Source organism: Pipistrellus kuhlii, unplaced genomic scaffold, assembly GCF_014108245.1.
Source record: "Pipistrellus kuhlii isolate mPipKuh1 unplaced genomic scaffold, mPipKuh1.p scaffold_m20_p_7, whole genome shotgun sequence".
Taxonomy (NCBI): Eukaryota; Metazoa; Chordata; class Mammalia; order Chiroptera; family Vespertilionidae; genus Pipistrellus; species Pipistrellus kuhlii.
In genome coordinates this window covers 51,008,682-51,029,803 of record NW_023425573.1, presented here as the reverse complement: position 1 = coordinate 51,029,803, position 21,122 = coordinate 51,008,682, and positions in this window count along the sequence as shown.

The window sequence follows — 21,122 nt, the reverse complement described above, 5'->3', positions numbered from 1 at the left end:
GGAAAATATGAGCTGGCTTAACGTTTGTGTCTTGTCTATAACTACAAATTGGCTTTTGTCTCTTGGAGAGACAGATCTGATTATGGAGTTTTCAAAACATGTGATGTTATAAAGGTGTAGTGACAGTGAGTATGAATTCTATGAAAACACAATCTGCAGTGAAAACAACAACAAAACAACTATGATAATGCACATAAAATTTAACCATTCTATCCTCTCTAAGAAATTAACAGTGATAGAAATATTAGTTAAATAAGCATTATTTTATATTTACCCCATTATACATTGCTGTTTGACATGGTCAGCAGATATTTCCAAAACTGCAGAAGTCACTTTTTAAGGTCCACCATTGTTAATCATACTATCATCTTCTCATAGTTACTCATGAAGTAATGTCTTTCAGTAGCTTCCCAGCACTATTCCTTTACAATTAAATGTTCCAGAGTTGTATCTAAACTGAAGCTCAGTTTGTCTATGTAACTTAACTTGTTGCATATGTATTGCGAAGAAATTCCATTTTGTCACTTGATTCATTGTTGAATAGGAAGGAATAAACTCTTGAACCCCTGGGGAGAAAAATGATTCTGTTTTATTCTACTCATGAAATTTCAGCATAGGCTAAAAACACACAAAACAAACAAAACTGAGATTATTTTCTCAAATGAGCAAATTTAAAAAAAACTTTAAATAAGGTACAGTTTGGTGAAAAATAATATTTTTTAAGATTTTAATTGTAAGAATTTTTTCTGACATGTTCAAGCTTCATTTTATAAGTTTATCTTCTCTAAAAAACATATTCTTAAACCATTTGTCCTTAAAATTTGTCATTAAAATGATAATGAAGGCTACTAGGTAAGGAAACAAATGGTAAAATAATGAATTTCCTTCTAACTATTTTATGTGTGTGGGAAATATCTGCTTGATAATTGGATTCAGTTGAAGCAATGTAATTGCCTTGTCATATTGGACCATGTTTAAGGCTCCAGACAACACCAATAGCAGCAGTCCCATATAATAATAATTATTATCAATTGTTCACCAGCTTCTGCAAATGCCAAAATAAAATAGCATTTAAAAGTTCTCAATCTTGAGAAGTAAGAAGTATCATGCTCTCATTTCAAAGATGAATCTGAGGCTTAGAGAAGTGGAGTAGCCAGATCAAGATCACAAACAAGACTAGTAGTTGGCAGCCAGCACACTGAAGCTTTTCATCTGACTTTAAAGCCCATATAAGAATTGTCGTCATTCCTGTGACATCTTCCTCCTGTACTAGAAGCTAGCCCATGGGTACCAAATTAACTGGATTACCAAGACTGCCTTTATTATAATTTTCTTTCACATTGTCATTCTTCTCCACCCCTCTCCTCCACCGTCCCACTACCACGTGGGGGAGAAATTGCCATTAAAAACATAAGATGGCCTTCTTTATTATCAAGGCCAATAGAAGTCTGAGTGAGTTACTGTAGCTGATGAGCTCAATTTTGATCATCAAACAAAAGAAAGGGACAAGAAATATCAAATGAAAAATGCTGTTACTAAGATGCTCAGTTTCCCAAAATGTGACATCAAGGAGGTGTTTCTAATGTAGAAAAGCACACTAGTTCTCTAAAAGAGAACTGTGGTTCTTGACGTTCTTTCAATGAGTTATTCAGCTTTATGCTGTGAAGCAACTTACAGTACCCCGATTGTTTACTCACTGGGCTACATGCAAAACGTGTCCTTGGGAATGCTTTATAAGATATTCAACAAAGTCTGTCTTATTTAACTGCACTGGTTTTGGCACAGTGTGTCCCACTACCTCATTTCCTATGGTTTGAATTATTACTCAAAGTTCAGAATGCCAAGCTTTGAGTAGAAAAGAACAATGTGTGGTTTTTAAAAAAATAAAATGACAATAGTGATGATGAGAAGACAGTGAAATAATGCAATTTTTTATTTCATCAGAGGATAAATACTTTACAGGAGAGAAAAAAAAGTAAGTCTCACGATGTTACCAAAACAAATTCTAAAACAAACCAACCCACAAAGAACCCCAAGATTACAAAAGAAGCAAAGTTTAAATCTACCCTGTAGGAGTGAGAGTCACTAAAGCACTGGGTGACTAAATGGGAAAAACTCGAAGAAAATGTCTGTGAAAAGAGCTACTGGTAGGAAGGGGTACAGGGGGAGGGGAGAGAAAAATTGCCAGGCAACCTGAAAACAAACCTGATGATAATGATGACCGTACTAAAAGTATAACAGAATATCTCATGGAGAAAAACCAGGGCAGTTGAGAAAATCATCAAGAGCTAAGCGGAATTACTTAAATGTTTTTCATTAGTTAACAGAAATAAAATAGTTGATTGGTGGCCCCTGAGCATTATTTGTATTACCCTTCAAGGAGTTCCAGATTTTGCCCCACAAAGAAACAAACAAAAACAAAAAATAACCTATCTCCTCCTTCATGAATACAGGATGAGACAATTTATCTGAAGCTGCAAGTCATGCTAGAAAATTGTGGCCTATCACTTTTCTTCCAATCACCTGTGGGTGAAGAAAATATAAGTTGAAACTATTTAAATGACTGGTCAATGCCACCAGCATAGTCACTGTCAGAGCTTGTACTTGCAAGGTGTGAGTGTGTGTGGGCCATAGCCAGGGGAAAATTTTTAATTCCTTCATGCCAAATAATATATTTATTTTTTCACAATTTTACAATTCTGAAATATGAATTAATTTATAATTAATAAGTGTATTTTAAAAGGCCATGTTTTCTTTTTTCCTCTGTTCTTTTCTTCTTTCTTTCCTTGTCCCCTTCCTTTCTTCCTTCTTTTTTCTTCCTTTTCTTTCCTATTATCTTTTTTTCTTTCTCACTTTCCCTCTATATTACTCCCACTAAAGAGCTATTGTTAAGTCTATGACCCATATTACATTCTTGCTTCTGTTGAACAAATAACTTTCAGATTGAGATCTAAGACAATAGCAGAAAATTCCCAATGAGCAAATATGAATATGGTAGAATTTGGGGGGAAATATCACAATAACTATAGTTAAAAACATTTTTGTTTAATTATTCCAGATCCCCTGAAATATTAGCTATATGAGGTCTAGAAAACATATTTTTAAAGTATCAAGTTAGTGTTTTCTTCACTCAATTACATTTATCATTTTAATTATTGTTTTTACCATTGACAAATATTGAACTTACAGGGAAAAAAAACACACAAAAAGATGGTTTTCTCACCTTTAAGCTTCTGGTCAGCACAAAGTAAAATTGAGACTGAATCAATATTTTGTTCATTTTGTCAGTAAAGACCATTCATATATCCTGAAGACTAGGTTTGTACAGAAAGGTGCTCTAAAATTATTATGTTGAATTAGCTGATAAAACTTTATTTAATTGATATATCATCGAATAAGCCTCAAAATGTTTTTTCATATATTGGGTAGATATTATTATTGTTGTGTACTAAATTCAAAATATAGTGATATAAGTTCAAGATAACTAAGAAATTCTATGTATATCCTTAGCTATATGAATTTTGAATTATCACTTCAGCTGATAGAAGTTCTTTCTAGGAATCATCTCAAAACAATTTACTAAGATACTTCATTATACTGAAGGAAGGGAGGGCAGATGAGTACCAGACCAGATCATTTCTTTTGATCTCTTTTTCTTCTATATTGGCATTCATCTTCAATGATTGTACATTCCCTTTGAAAATTGCTACTGGTTTGAGTTGCAACTATTTTAAAGAGTAGTATCATAGCCCATTTATTGGTTTTTACAACTATTAGTTAAGACTGGTTTTTGAGTAGTCTTAGATAAAAAATAATCATCATCTTTTCCTGGTTTTAACAGTCCAGGAGATTGTTGCCTTATTAAAATACCAGGTATAAGTCTAAGTACTCTTTGTCTAAGTAAAAGCACAATATTGGAGATATCGGCAGAGAGGTTATATTCACTCTAAAGGGAAATCTCTGCCTAAGAATTTCATTAGATTGAGTATATGATATAACTTTTATGATCAAAAGTTATTTTTTACTTGCTTTATATTTGGGATTTAAAGAAAAAATATAATTGTAACCACTCTTAGTACATGCCAGACACCTCATTTCTCCAAACAGTCTTCTCCAAATGAAACAATACAGATCTATTAGTGTAATTATAGCATAAGGTCATTTACCACTTTGTAATTGCTGCAGGTTGTGAATGATGTATGAAATGAAAGCATCTGCAGTGCAAATAGAACATAGGCAAGAATGTGCTGTGTGCTAATTAGGTAACCATCTAATGATAAGACCCTAGGGAAACACAGTGTAGCAAAATCCCACAGTGCTCTGCAGTCACAAGGCAACAAAACATTCCTAAGGAGTTCAAAAATATATCCATTATTAAGTATAATCCTTTCCTCTCCTCAGACTCTCTGAACTCTGTTCCCGGCATGCACATACCCTGTCTATCAACCTCATCCTTTGCAATGCTAATCAGGCCCCTACAGTCAAGAACCATCTGATTGCAGAGAGAACTGTTCTATTTATTCATATTAAAGATTGAGGATTTATTTGAAGAATGTTGATGAGTTTTATTTTTTCATTGCTTTCCCGGTCCTTTCTATTGGAATTTGTTTGAGAGTGGGCCACGTTGCTAAGTAAGGGTAGCAAGGCTCAGTCATCACAACCTCAACTGATTGGCATGGAAAGAATGATGTTCATGTCACTTAAAGCAGAATCCTATTTTCTTTATGCAACACTCCAACAGGTTTAGAGCAAAGAGTACATAGACAAAAACCAACAATGTGTAATAAGCTGAGTTCTGAAGTGCAGTTCACAAGAAGTGAGCACCTGACACCAAATATGTTAAAGGATTTGGCCAAATTAATCAATGAGATGTTTCTTTTGGCTACTTCCATAATGCACTACTGAACATACTTATTTAACATTTGGGTAGAGGATTTAATTCTGTAAAGTCGCCTACCAAAATGCATAATCTAACCATCCTGAAAACCAACAGTGGCAACTATTTCCTTCTATTGTGATCTGTATACTGTTTATATAATAAGTTCTACTCACCTTGCTTTCTTCTTGATCTCAACATTTTGCACTTATGACGTCACACTGTCACTTCCCATTCCCCTTCCAGTACAACAGGATTATTATGAACTTGTCTTCAGTGACAACATTTGACATTGTGGTTAGCTTTTTACTTTGTTGTTGTAGTTGTTTTTCCTTTCCATTCACTGCTATTTGGAAATCAGAAATGTTGCTAATAAAATTTGTCTATGTGCTTCATGCAACAGGTTCTGATCTTTGGTAATCCTCAGTTTGAAACTTTAGTCCTCATTGATTTATTTTTTCAATCAAATTTTTAATTAATGGACTCCTTATCTTGATGATTTTTTTTCTAGTTTCTTGCTACTTCACAGCTACTTAAATAAACAGAATTTTGCATGGCAGGTGTTGCTCAGCGGTTGAGCATCAATTTCTGAACCAGGAGGTCATGGTTTGATTCCCAATTAGGGCACATTGCCTTGCTCAGTCCCCAGTGTGGAGTGTGCAGGAGGCAGCCAATCAATGATTCTCTCATCATTGTTATTTTTGTCTCTCTTGCTTTCTCTCTGAAATCAATAAAAATGAATTTCAAAAACAAAAAAACAAAAACAAAATTTTAATCTACAGCAAGATTTTTTAGATTATGAATGTTGGTTTTTGTCTAGATTATTAATGCAGGTAGGGTAAACATATCACTAAATAATTTTTAAAATTTTGTATGTGTATGCTTATAAGGCCTAGTCATTTTTTTATTAAAATATGTGTATTTATTGCCTACTATGTGACAGAATTAGAGATATATTCTCAGACACAGGGAAAAAGAAACAGAGAATGTCATTGTTATCATGGAGCTTGCACTACAAGTGGCAGAAAATCAACAAAACAAAACAAAAATCAAGACGATTTTCAGGTAGTTATAAGTATTTGGCAGAAAATCAGGAGCGCTATCTGATAGTAAATGCAAATTTAGACTGAGGACTTCAGAAGATCTCTCTGAGGGTGTGATATTTATGCAAAGATCTGAATGACACAAAGGAGATAGCCTGATAAAATCTATGGGAAGAACATTTCAAGTGAAAGAAAGAGTTAGTAAAAAGGTTAAAAGGCAAAAATAAGCTTAGTTTCATTAAAAGTTTCTGCAAGTTCTTAAGCCAGAAAATATGTGTACAGTGTAAGATTTTAAAAGCTCTCTCAGGCTTCAGTGGGGAAAACTGAAGTATCAGGGTTTAAAACAAGAAGCTTGTTAGCTGATTGTTGTAGAAGTCTGAACAAGAAAAGATGATGACTTGGACCAGGGAAGAGGTGGTGAAATGGAAAGAAGTGAATGGATTTGAAATATATATGTAACTAGAGTTTACAGAATATCTTATAGTGAGGAGGCTAAAAGGCTAATTCTAATGTAACCCTGATATTTGGGGGGCTAGCAATCTGAATCCATGCCAGCAAGTTCAGTGTACATTCTTGATAACCTATAATTAAGTCATTACCTCCTTCCCAGAAACTGGTCTTGCAGAACTTGTTACAGAGGCCATCAAACTGTGAACAGTGCACTGCCCTGGTGGGAGGGTTATTGACACAGGCGTCAGGCCAGACCATCAGGTATGGCCTGGAGACCCCCAAGACCTGAGGGCCTTCTTGCAAGGCCCATGGAAAGGACCAGAAGCATAATTCATATTTATGGGACAAAGACCCCAGGAAGATATAAAAGAGAAGCTCCCTGCATATTACTTTACTCAGATTTGGAAAGTTATTCTTTGAGTCTGCAGGTGTAAATAAAAAGTGTAACTCCTTTTCTTTAAAGCCTCATTTGGTTTTTCTGTGGTCTTCTGCAACAATAGAAGAGATGGCAATGGAACTAATAAAGAGAGGAATAAAGGAAAATAACAAGATTTTTGGTGATGAACCAGTAGATGTGGGCAAAATTTGCTCAAATAGGCAAGAACAGAGGAGGCACATAATTCCTTGGGGAGAGGAGAATAAAAGTTTTGCTTTGGCCATATTTTGATTTTTAGAGTCTTAGAGTCATGCCTCTGGGAATGCCAAGGTAGCACTGGTGATCAATTTGAGATTCACTGCAGCCCTGAGACTACAGAATTCACCTCTGGTGTGTATACAGGCAGACAAGAGGGAGAGCCATGCCCCTGGGCCGTCCAATGTTAGAGGCGGGACAGAGGATACAAACAAAGGAGAGAGGGAAGGAAAGACCAGTGAAGTAGAAAATCCTATGGTATTATGGTATCGCTCAAAGCCAAGTAATGAAAAACATCTTATGAAAGAAGCCAAGGGGCCAAAATAGTGGGCTGGGAGACCCCAGCCTCCATAGCCACAAGATAAACAATTAGACAGTTACTGGGGACCACAGAGAGTCTACTTTAAATATTATTAAGGATCAAGGTGAATTTACTTGAAAATTAGTAAACCTTGCTTTCTGAAACTGACTCTTCAAAAAAACTTGCCAGGGTCTAGTACGAAAAATAACAACAATGTGCATTCACAACTATCCGCCATCACCTGGATAGGATCTCCAGCTTTGCCATTTACTTACCAGATTACTGGAGCACTTACTTATTTTTCTCTGAATTTTAATTTGTTCAAGTTTAAGATTACAGCTCCTAATGCTTACTTCATGGATTCATTTCAGGCTTAGTGAAATGGTGTGAAACATCTAATATAATGTCTGTCAATATAATACATGTATAATAAATGATGAATATTTTTCTTAAGACCAGCTCTATTTCATAGAGCCTTTAAAATTATATATTCTCTTATATATTATTTTATATAGAACCATATATACAACCCTGTTAATCTATAAGTTACTGGATGACAGGAATCATGTCTTATTTACTTTTGAATCTCTATAACCTTCTGCAATGCCTGGAGCAAAGTAGAAATTTTAAAAATACCTGCTATAGTAAACTGGACTAAATTCCTTGATGCTCTTATCAATTGCTATTTAACAAACCACCTCAAAACATTGTGGCTTAAAACAACAAAATATGTATTTTGGGTTGGGACTACTTACTTCACTAAAGTGTCTGTTAGGGGAACTCAAAGTCTGGGGGATCATTTGAAGTCTCACATTTTTACAAGGTGGTGCTTGGCTAAAAAGATTAAAACATCTGAGAAATGGAACAACTGGGACAATTTAGACACATCTCTCTATCTCCATGTGGTCTTTCCAGCTTTATGATTTCAGAGGAGATTCATGTACCAGGTCAGAGCCCTTAAGATATGATTTTTGAAAGAGATAGAGAGCGAGCAATCACTTCACCGCATTCTCTTCATTGAGTTGTAGAACAGAATATATTGTGACCTTTTCTGAAAATATAGTTTATCCCAATCTGTTGGTAATGTTGTTTAGTAGCTGATCCAAACTAATCTGACCAGGAATTTGTGAATGAGAACAATAAAATAAAATTGTCCATACTTAATAAATGTTTAATATAAATAATAGATATATAATGGGTTCATTATTATTCTATTTATGAATATATTTCAAATTATATATAATACTAGAGGCCTAGAGCATGAAAATTATGCACGGTGGGTTGGATAGTGGTCACTCAGCCCAGCCTGCACCCTCCTGCAATCTGGGACCACTGGCTCCTAACCACTCACCTTCCTGCCTGCCTCATGGCCCCTAACCACTCTGCCTGCCTGCCTCATCGCCCCTAACTGCTGGCCTGTCTGCCTCATCACCCCTAAAAGCCTCTGCCTTGGCCCCTGATGCTGCAGTTTTGTCCAGAAGGGTGTCCAGAAGGTTGCTCAGCTGTCTGGTCTAATTAGCATATGATACTTTTATTATTATAGATAAAGGTTTTAAAATTTTTATTTATATTTTTAACACTTTTAAATTACATTTATTGTGATGATATTGGTTAATAAAATTATGTAGGTTTCAAGAGTACATTTTTTTTAAAGTTCTGATTCAAAGCTGAAAATACAGTTTCAGTTTTTGGACTTAAATTGTAAATATTTAGCTGGTACCTTTTTTTTTTTTTTTTTTTTTTTTTTTTTTTTTTTGTCCTACTCTCATGGGCTTCTTATTTGCTGATGTCACTGTGGGATTGAGATCAGGCTCTCAAACAGACACCTCTATTATATTCTTCATTGTTTTCAACCATCCAATTATCTAAAATCATCGCTGACACTGACCATGTGCTCTTGGTAATGCCAAAAGTCTCACCTTTCTGATCCTATCCCTAGCCTTGCAAACTTCTGCTTAACCATGGACTATATTGCATTACTGTTCAAAATACTCATTGCCCTTTCTTGTGGGAGAATTATCTACCCTACCCCAATGAATCATATTTGGCCAAATGACTTGCTTTATCCAGTGGAATGTGAGGAAGGATATGTGTGTCACTTCTAAGAGAGGTGATCATGTGATTCTAATAATCTCTTTCCCTGCTTCTGCAAGACCAGCAATAGCATCTGCTCCTTCAGCCTGGACTCCATAATGAAAATGATTCAGAACCTAGCCATGCTTGGCTCAGAGTGAATATATACAAATGAGTAGTAAATTTGTTGTTAGTCACTTGTTTTGAGACTGTTCCTGCAGCATAACTTAGTTTAGGCTACCTAACACAAACTCTGCCCAATCAATATTTATTGTGGTTTGTTCAATTCTAAACAAAAGAATTTTCTACCCAAAATAATTTACCACGCACAAACTAATCCGGTTGAGTTTGATGTTTGATACCAAATAAGGTCCTATTTTCATAAATCATAGCAATATCATCATCATCATCATCATCTTGATTACTTCATTTGTAATGTCAAAAGAATTTGAGATTAATATGTTTGTTTATGTATATGTATTTAAATATCTATAAATGGCTATTAGAATACTGAATAAAAGCAAGTGAATGCCAACAGCTATAAATATTTATCTCCCATGTTTTCATCCTTTTAGTACAAGCACGGTGATAGTCCTTTAAAATGAATAATGTGCTCTTTTTCTTCAAGACAAGAATGCCAGCCTTAGTTGTGCATGAAAAATAAAGTAGTACTTTGTATTAGTCAAGGCAGACTAGGTAACAAACAGCCTCATAATCTTAGTGGCTTAATACATAATTTATTTCTAGTTCATGCAAAATGTACTATAGGTCAGGTTACCCTCCTGGGCAGCTGTCCTCATTGTGGCAACATAACAAGCTAAGGTGTTCAATCTTGTTGATCCACCCTCTCAATGTACAATTTCTACTATTACTACTGAAAAAATAAAGACTGGAATATCATGCAGAGGCTTTTCATAGCCTCCACCAAAACTGACACATTTCAAAGCCAGAATCACTTATATGACCCTTCCTAGAAACATGCTAGGCCTGACTCAGTGGGCTCAAAAAGAATGGAGATATTGATGAACAGTAGTAATGTCTACCACTGCTGCTTTCAAGACTTAAATACTATGAAAAATATGCTATAATAGGGATGATTACATTGATTGAAATGGAAAGTGAGAAAGGTGCACAAAAATTTAATTTTAGGGTCACTGAAATCGTACCAATAGGAAAATATCAAAATACTGTAAGGTTTGATACATTAATGTAGCAAGGTTTTCCAATATTGTACACTGATATCTCCCATCACTGAATTCTTTTCCAATAGAATAGTAGGATATCACTAAAGGAGTAGAGGTGGCAATAATAATAACAGCAACAACAACAACAACAACACTGTGAGCCAACATGTGTTGAGTACTTTGTGCTGGGCACTATTTAACGAAACTGCTTTGTATAAAATGTCCTACTCAAAGAAGAAGACCTAGAAAATAGTTACTATTGACCTAGAAAGTGTATTTGGAACCTTGGAGCAGTATTTCATATAGTCAAAATTTATTTCAAAAAATATAGAAATGACTGACCCAAAATTGTATGATCTTAATGACAATATCTCACTCTGCATACGAGTTTTCATATCTCTTTACATTCGTTTATGCTTTGGCAGCAGTTCAAATATAACATATGTGCAATCCAGTGCTCCAAGTTTTTTTTGGTGTTTTTTTTTTTTTTTTTTTTTTTTTGAGTCTGTGCTAACATAAAATGTGCTTTCACCTCACCAACTCTGTGCTTTATAATACCAACTGGGGAATATTCTCATGTATGTCAATCAGATGTAGGGAAGACACTACAACTCTTAATCTTGTCTTAGGTTGTCATGGGGCAGAGGGAAAAATTACAAAGAAATGAAAAAACTACAAAGTTCTTATGAAAAATAAAGGAAGAAGTGTGCAAAATCCCAGATAATGGAAATAATGGGTCAGGAAAAGCACACAGGTGACTTTAAAAAGTGTGGGTAACCTTTATTTCTTAAAGTAAGTTTTGTGTACTTGGGTATTTTTTTTACTATTTTAAAATGCTTGTATACTATGCACATTTGCATAAGATAATTACACAAATACCAAATAAGTTTGCAGAAGAAAAAACTTAGACATAAAATTACAGCTATATGTTTGACTCTTCATATCACTATATAGGTTTATTTTTGCTACATAAAATAAAAGAATTTAAGGAAGGGTGACATAAAAATTGTTTGAAGTAACGGTGACCATTTTCATTATTTCAGGCAGTTATATGCTGTTAATATGCAGAAGTTAATTGGATTGGATTAACAGTCATTGCAATATTAAATTACGAAGAATAGATTTGTGTGACTTCCTATTGGTCTCTATACCTTCCAACCATCAAACACATGCTCAAAACTGATGCCAATGGATCTTTGTATAATGCAACTCTAGTATCTGATTCTTGCTTAATATCTTCCAGAATCACCTCTCTTTCCATGGAATAGTAAAAGGATCTCTAACTACTCTTAAAAATTCATTTTTCTACTACTCCCACCATGTGATAGCAATTATATTAAGCCATGTGTGCTCCCTCTTCCATGGTAGGATCTTCCTTAACTTCCTCCTTATTTATATTCTGGACTGTTTTCTAGGAATATTCTTCACCTTATTTGCCTGGCAAACAGCTTGTTATCTCTAAAAATTCAACTCAAATTTCACCTATGCTTAGCAATTTCACTGACTTTGCTAAAGGGATTTTAATGCTTGCTCCTTAGTTTCTCATAGTACTTTGGGCCTCCACAAAAGCACTTAATATGAATTAAGTTTATGAATCTGTCTCTCCCGTTGGAATGAATGGAAGAGATCACAAGGACAGTTGAGCTAAACTCTCTTCTAGTCAGTCATCTTTGAATACTTAGGATTTAAAGTACTACTTGAACCACAGTGGGCACTTAACTGGGGCTTATTGAATGAATGACTACAAGTGAATGAAGATGAGAATATTTGGAGTCAAGAGTTTAGAAGATCTCAATATAGCTGAATCTAGTATTTCTCAGGTTTGAACAAGCAACCAGCACATGAATCACATCCATCCCTTCCAAACATGATGATGATCTTCTAATTTTCTATCCCCCAATAATAAATTTGCTAGTTTTCCTTTGTTTTGTGTCAATTTTTATGTCAACCTGACACTACATTAGATGCTTTACATGCATTCTCTGTAATCTTTACATCAATCTTCCTAAAGTGGTAGCATTAATCCATGTCATAGTGAAAACCTAAAGCTCAGAATAGTTAGGATCTTGTCCAAAGTAACATAGCTGAAAAGTGGTAGATTCAATCTCCAAATCTGCCCCAAGTGGGCTTATTACAGCTTTAATGCACAAGAAAAAGCACCAGAGATTACACAGATCTGAATATTCCTGAGTCTACAAAAATAAGATAAAATCACTAGCAAGCTTGGATGACCAACATTCAGATAATCTATTCCCAGACAATAAGGATCACAAAGAAACACCCCCCTACAATCAAGATTTAAGTATATGAAGGTTTTGCATCTTGAGAAAGAAAGATCCTACCTATCCTTTATACCCTATCTTTGTAAGCTATACAAAAAGATATCCTTGTTTTCATAATGCACATTTATCCCAACAGTCTGAGCAAGCACTTCTGTTCCACTGGGAAATATTTGTTGTCAGTTTCCTCAAAAAAAAAAAAATGGAGCCTTTTTACTTTGTTTTTATCTCCATAAGGAAGATAAAATAGCCTAGATTTATTCTAGGTTGACTAGCTTGGAGATTCACAATAAATTTCAGTTACATTTTTATATTTTGAGTTATACTCTTTCAATTTGGTAATTTTTCAAAACCATATTTAGGTCTTTATGCTATATAATTAAAGTTTAATATGCTAAGTGTCTGGTCGCCCAGTCTTCCAGTCATTCATTCAAACAATCACAGTGTAATATGCTAATAAGATACTAATGCCTCTCAACCACTCGCTATGACTTGTACTGACCAAGAGGGGGAGGAGACAATCAACTGGTCAACCAGTCACTATGACATGCATTGATAACAAGAGGGCAGACGCTCTGACCTGTAGGTTAGCTTAGTGCTGAGGTCTGGCTGATCATGACTGAGTGAGATGAGCCTGACACATCCTGGAGCCCTCCTGTGGTCCCTCTCTGGCTGGTCAACCTCCTGAAACCCTTCCCAGTCCTGATAGTGCACCGCTGGGGTCCCTAGGCCTGGCCTGTGCTCTCTCGCAAGTTGGGACCCCTCCAGAGTTGGTGTTGGCCCAATCCCGTCCAACACAGGATCTGCCCCCTGGTGGTCAGTGTGCTCCCGCAGCCGGAAGCCAGGTTCATGGCTGGCAAGCACAGTGGTGGTGGTAGGAGCCTCTCCCACCTCCACAGCAGTCGGACATTTGCCAAGGACTCCCAGACTTCGAGGGGGTGAAGGCCGGGCTGAAGGACATCCCCACCTTGAAGTGCATGAATTTCATGCAATAAGCCTCTAGTTTTTAATAAAATATTTCATTACTTTGTCAATTCTGAAAGGTCTACTAAACTTTGCCTTTTGTCTGTGTTTAATTGTATGAAAAGAATTTGTTTAACCTTTATCTTTATTTTCCTTGTCTAAAGTAATGAGAAATAATGTATCTGTTTTCAGTTTTTTGTTTTGTTTTTTAACTCTTTATTGCTGGAAGTATTACATATAGTAGTATTTGTGTGTGTGTGTGTTTTAATGGGTAGTTTCTTTGTAAGCTGATGGGGAAGATGATCACCAAATTAATTGACTATTTAGTCTATTGAATGTTGGTGATTTAAAATATTGTGTTTTAAATGTATAATTAAAAGATAGACATAATATGCCCAAGCGAAAATCTCCTAGCTAAAATAGAAGCTCTCTCTCTACATTTGAGGGTTTAAATTCAAGAAAAGGCAAGGTGCACCCATGCGGCTATGTTCATGAATAAAATGCTTAGTGATATATGCTATTTCTAGTACAAATAATTGCCTTTGTTTTCATCATCTTGCCTAGTGCATCATAGCAGGCTATAGAAAAAAATGTATGTTTTAGGTTTGCTTTTGAGTTTTAGGATTATAGCAAATTATAGAGAGAAAAAAATCTATCTCTTTGTCAGTTGAACGATGAGGGGAAAAGGCCCATTATCTGCCTGAAAGAAAAGCAAACCTACATGATGTTTTTAAATGAAAAATATACATTTGTTTGTAGCTGTATGCTAGTTATACATTTAAGATCAGTCCTGCTTAAGAGACCAGGGAGTTTGTGCAAGTGGATAAAAACCTTTTTCCTTTTACATTTAAATCCATTTTATGGATAAAAAGAATAAAAAAAAGGCAATCTAAGAGGACACTTTTTTCCTCCTTTTCTATTTCAATGGTCTGTGATCCATAAAATCCAAGTGGTTATTTAGAACATTTTAATCTGGTTTATAATGTGTTGTTGCATACCTTTGCATTTTTAATACTTTTTCTTCTGAATATTACCTGCGTTTTTCTTTGTACCTAATTGAAATCTCCAAGGCCTCCCTATGTTAACTCAAATCCTGCTTCTTCCTTGAGTATTCTACTGCCTGCCCTTCCCAGCCTTCAGTGATCTCATTCATTCAGAAAATCTTACAAGAGCCAGTTTAGAAATCATGTTCTCTAATCTCCATCCACGTTGGAAAATTTTTCTATGAATTTTCTGACACATTTAACTCCTGGTTAGGTACTAACAACTATGGGAAGCCTATTACTTTGTAATGCATTAATTTCTAAAACATCTTCACCATGGTTAAAAGCTAAAACTTACCATATATTAGTATTAATCCTTGTTTTACTCCTATGTACATTAAAAATTCACTAATTCTTTTTTTTTCAAATGAGGGTCTTTCAAAACATTGTTATGCTTCGTTCTTGCATTTTCTCTAAGTGAAAACATGGCCCGTTACTTCCTCCAGTTCCATCATGCATAAGTATTAATCATTCCATAATCTTGATCTTTTTCCATATATATATTTCAAATAATTGATGCTACCTTTAAAATATCACCCTAATAACTGTTCTGTATCTTGAAAGTCATGATGTTGTACAATTACCAAGGCAGATCAAACTATATTTCAAATGGGTGAATTTTTTTTAATATAAATGATACCTTAGTGAAAAACAACACCAACAAAACATGCTGAGGCAAGAGAGAGAGAGAGATGCACCCAAATGGAGCACGGTGCCTGAGGCATTGTCCAAAGAGAGCATAATGCACTAAAGCTACTACCACCTCCCTGGTTCTGGCCATAACTTTTCTACTTTAATTTTTCAGCCATGTCAGTGCTGGTTCATAGTATATGCAGTCAAGAAAAATTGCAAGACCCTCTACTATTTGTGGGAAAGTATACACAACTGTTTTTTGAAGTCAAATACACACTTAAATATAATTCCCAGTTTTATTCCTTCTTAATTTCTATATATCTTCAATATCCATTCATTCATCAACACAGATCTGTTTAGTCCATTTTATGACATGCAGAAATAAACAAGAGAGTTAAGGGCCCCGCCCTCGTATAGCTTACAATCACTAGGGGAAATAGATGTAAAACAAAAACAAGAGAATGAGCAAACAAAATAATTATCACTTGTGGTAGTGTAAAGAGGGAACAGGGTGCTGTAATACAGGAAAATAGGAAATAGGAGATAGAAGGTAGACAAACTCTACTATGAACTGAGAATTTAAGGAAGACAAAATAAAGGAATTCACATTGAATCCGGGACCTTTATGTTAAATTGCAAGAGGCAACAAAGGAATGATCTGGGGAAATCTTAGTGCAGGCCAAGGAAAGAGAGCTCAGCATGTTTGAGAAAAAGGCTGATGGCTGAACCTGTAAAGATGACACGGGAGACACCAGCAAGAAGTAAAGGAGGAGAGTGAGACTGGACCAGATCATGCAGGCTGTCATAAAGGATTTGAATTTGCATTCAATGTGCTATAGAAAGCCATTGTAAACATTTCAATAGGAGAACTTATAAAAATCACTGTGCTCATATGTGCATAGTACATTGGATATTTATAAGAGGAGACACGAAAACATATCAATAAAAATATTAAATAGGATTAAGTTAAGAACACAATACTTGAGACATCCCTTATAACATGATAGGCCCCTTAGCTAACCACCTTTTGAATATGGTTATTAAAATTGTGACATCTAAAGTGATCTCAAAACTTGAGTATGCAAGTAATTCTTTGAAATAAGAATATAATGTGGGATTTCTACTTGTTTATCTTGTTCATTAAAAAAATGCTGAGATATTTTGTTCTTATTTCATCATATATTGCAATATAATTTACCACATGTATATTAGATATGCATGCACATATAATAATGGGGATGCTTAAAAACATATGCTGATATAAACACATCATTTCAAACTATAGAGGCCACAATTTCAAACAGCTGCTATTACACTTGAGCTATTATTTGGCATATAAGTCTCTATTTTATCTGTTATTCTATATCATTCAAATTTGCTTGAACCTCACTCTCACAAACAATATGGCCATATAAAGACTTAGAAAATGTCATGCATTACTGCTTTCCATTTTACATTATAAACTCTTTAGAATAAGGAAGAGATGGTCATGGTCCTCCTTAAAATTAGGAGATAAAGAGAGAAGAGAACCATTGGACAACTGGAGAAATTCAAACACTGTTAGCAAAAGTTAAAACAAAATACCATTTACAATTATTCCAAAAAGTCAACTACTTAGGTATAAACCTAACAAAATAGGTGCAGGATCTCTATGTTTCAAATTACATAGCACTGATGAAAGAAGACTCTAAGTTCAGAATAATTAACTGTGAAGATGTCAGTTCTTCCTAAATTGATCTATAAATTTTATGCAGATTTTAATATAATCCCAGAAAGTATGCATAAGGAAGATTATTCTAAAATTTCTATGTAAATGCACCAGCCTTAGAGTACCTAAAATATTCTTGACTATCCATAGGAGGAAAAATAATACATTGTATATTATGTAAATTAAGTAGTGCTCTGTGAACACCCATGTGAAGAGGATGAAAAGACAGTTTCCAGAATGGAAGAAAATATTTTCAAACCACATATCTGACTAAAGACTAATATTGAGAATATATTTAAAAATCTCAAAATTCAAGAAATAAAAAAATGAATTAGATAATGGGAAAAATACATGATGAAATATTTTGTTACAAGGGTAGACAAATAATAAGCCCATAAAAAGTTCATCATCATTAGCCATCAGAATAATGTAATTAAAATCATGAGATAACACTACTTACCTTATAGAATACCTAATACTGTATGTGTGTGTGTGTATATATATATATATATATATATATATATATATATATATATGTATGTGTGTGTGTGTGTGTATGTATGTATGACAATATCATTTGCTGGTGAGAATTCAGAGAAGCTGGAAACTAATCCATTTATGATGAGAATGCTACAGCCATTCTGAAAAGTAGTTTGGGCCCTGACTAGTTTTTTCAGTGGGTAGTGTTGGCCTATTGACCAAAGGGTTGGGGGTTCACTCCCCATCCCCAGTCAGGGAGCGTGCACAGGCAATCAGTTAATGTGTCTCTCTCACATGAATGTTTTTGTGTGTTTTTTTTCTCTCTCTTTCCCCTATCCCTGTCTCTTCCACCCTCTCTGAAAAGCAATGAGAAAAATATCCTCAGGTGAGGATAAACAAACAACAACAAAAAGTAGTTTGGCAGTTTCTTATAAAAGTTAACATGCAACTAACTGCCCTATGACTCAGCAATTGAACTCTGGTATGTTTATCTCAACGAAATAAAAGTTAGATTTACACAAAAATCTGTACAAAAATAATCATCACAGTTTATTCATGAGTCAAAAATGGAAAATAGAAAAACTCAAACAACCTTTAATGGGTGAAGAGTAAACACACTTCAGTACATCTATACAAGAAAATGAAACTTGGTAACAAAAAAAGAAAATAAAATTGAGGCACACAACTTAAATAAGTCTCCAGGAATTATGCTGAGTAAAAATAAAACAGTCACCAAAAGGTTACATACTGCATGATTTCATTTACATAAAATCCTTGAAATGGCAAAGTTATAGAAATGGGCACAGTGTGGGAGGAGAAGTGTGTGTGGATATAAAAGGCAATGGGAGAGACACCTTTGATGATGGAATGGCTGTATCTTGTCTGTATTAATGTTAATATTCTGATTTTATGATAACACAGTTTTATGATTCTAGAGTTTTATATGAGGTTACTATTGGGAGCAACTAGTAAAAGGACTCATTGCTTACAAACATGCAAATCTACATTTTTCTTAAAGTAAAAAGTTTAATAAAACAAATGATATATGAATGTAGGGTATAATTAATGTGTAATTAATATTATCTTTAGAATATGCAGTCTTCACTGTAATCTTCAGGATACATTATGTAGTCATTTCCAAAAAGAGAGTTGCCAATCAAGAGGTAATGTCCATGAAGACTTGGGAAGGAACAAATGGGAGAGGGCAAGGCAGGGGAGGGATATATGTAATGCTTTCAACAATAAAGATTTATTTTTAAAAAAAGATATAATGCTTAAATTTATGTGTATATGTGTCTATGTGTCTATTATCTACTTATAAAAATGCTTATCTATCTACCAATATGCCAAGTATCAATAAATCCCATTGTCTTGCCATCCATCATATGCATTCATTGTAAGCTTACTAGCCCATGTGGGTAATATAACAGGTTGAAAATATTCTCTCCAGAAATTTATCAAAATTTATTCCAATAATTTTAATATCAAGAAAGAATGTGAAACTAATTATTTTAATATGGAATTATAGATTAAATATATAAAATTAGTGAAGTATTTGTATTCAATATAATAAAGAAACTTCATGACAGATTAAAATAAATAGCACTGTTGCCTGTATGTATTTCTTCTACATGGAATTTAAAAATTGATAAAATCTTCCTTCTCATTTTGTATACTAATAAGTAGTTCATAAAAATTTGGTAATTTCAATAAATTCAAAAGCAGAAATTAGGCTGGAAAGAGGAGAGCTTAAAAATTGGTAATGCTTAAGCCACATATATAAATGATTTCAGAATTGTTATTTGGCACCAAAACTACAACATAAATAATATACACAGGTGAAAATGACTAGAAAGAAATCCTTACCTTATGATTAGTGGCTGTATTAGGAAGAGGATGGCATATATATAGTACTCCTTTCTGCATCATGGCAGACATTATAAATCAATTACAGGTACTGTGGCCAAAGAATCTTTCTCAATTAGTTACCTTGGAGGTATATTAAATCTGACAAATTTAGCAGTCAGGTTAAAATATTTCCCCATTCATTCCTTTGTGAAAAATTGGGTTATGAGTTATTTTGTTTATTTTTCAAAATTTTCTGTATTATACTTTTATAAATAATGTGTTTGCATAGTAAATGAATATTGAGTTAGCATCAGAACTATCCAAAGGAAATAAATTTCTTATACCAAGAAGACTTGCCTAATGAGAAGTTTGTACTATTAAGATTAGGAGAATTAAGCACTTAAATTTTCCCAGAAAGAATAATTCCAAATGTGGAGAAAGTGCCAGAATTGTTGCATAAACTAAAAACATTGCACACAAACATTTACATACTGAGAGTTAGAAAGATGGAACTCAGGTGGTTTTTAGGTATAAATTTTTACTTCACTAACAGTAAATTATGGATCCAGTCTGTCCAAATCAGATTAAAAATTCAGTTAGCTACAATGCTATATGTTCCAAAGCTATGTTATGGTCTACAGACCCACAAAACGAGTAATCTGTACACACAGTTTTTTCTTCATGTGGTTGACAGTTGATCAAGGGGAAAGATTTCTAATTACTTGTGGCACCAAGTAGTAAATGTCCTAAAGAAATGCACAGTATCACAAGCACACAAAAATAGATAGCTACTTCTGACTAGAGAACTCAGGGAGAGCTGTAATGGAGAAAGGTAGCATTAAATTAGCTAGTTGTTAAAAAACAAAATGAAGCTTCTCAAATGTACAGATGAAGCTATTCTAGGAAGAAATAGTGCATATGTAAAAGCATCCTGTGTTGAATTGTCTTCTGTCTGTGACCTCTTCTCCCTTCCCCCACCTTTGACCCTGACAGTACCTGGTAACGGGGTCAGCAACCTTGGAAGCTGGGCCACTACTTGGTGGGGAAAGAGCAAAGGCCATGCCTTCCACTGCGCCTGCAGCTCTTGTCAGTGTGCTGACATGAAGACTGGGGAGAGATTTAAGATTAAGTTAAGCTACATTTTAAAAATTATTTTTGGGGCCCAGCCAGTGTCTCAGCGGTTGAGCATTGATCTGTGAACCAGGAGGTCATGATTCCCTTGTGGACGCATGCCTAGGTTATGGGCTCAATCCCAAGTGTGGGGCATGCAGGAGGCAGCCAATCAATGATTCTCTCTCATCATTGATGTATCAATCTCTTTCTCCCTCTCCCTTCCTCTCTGAAATTAATTAAAAAAAATTTTTAAACAAGTTATTTTTGGAACTGAAACTTTTTTTAATTAGTGAATTGAAACCGAATTCTGAAAGCAATAGTAGATCATGTTTTTAGCACTTAAAGGTGAGCGGGATACACTTGGGCCTGCTGGAACTTACATCAAGGAGTGAGATAAGAATTATCCCACAAAGGATGAAACAACTAAACAAAGTTGATTTTATTATTAGTCTCGTTGCTTTTTGCTTGTTACATAGTCTAATGACCTGATCTTTTAT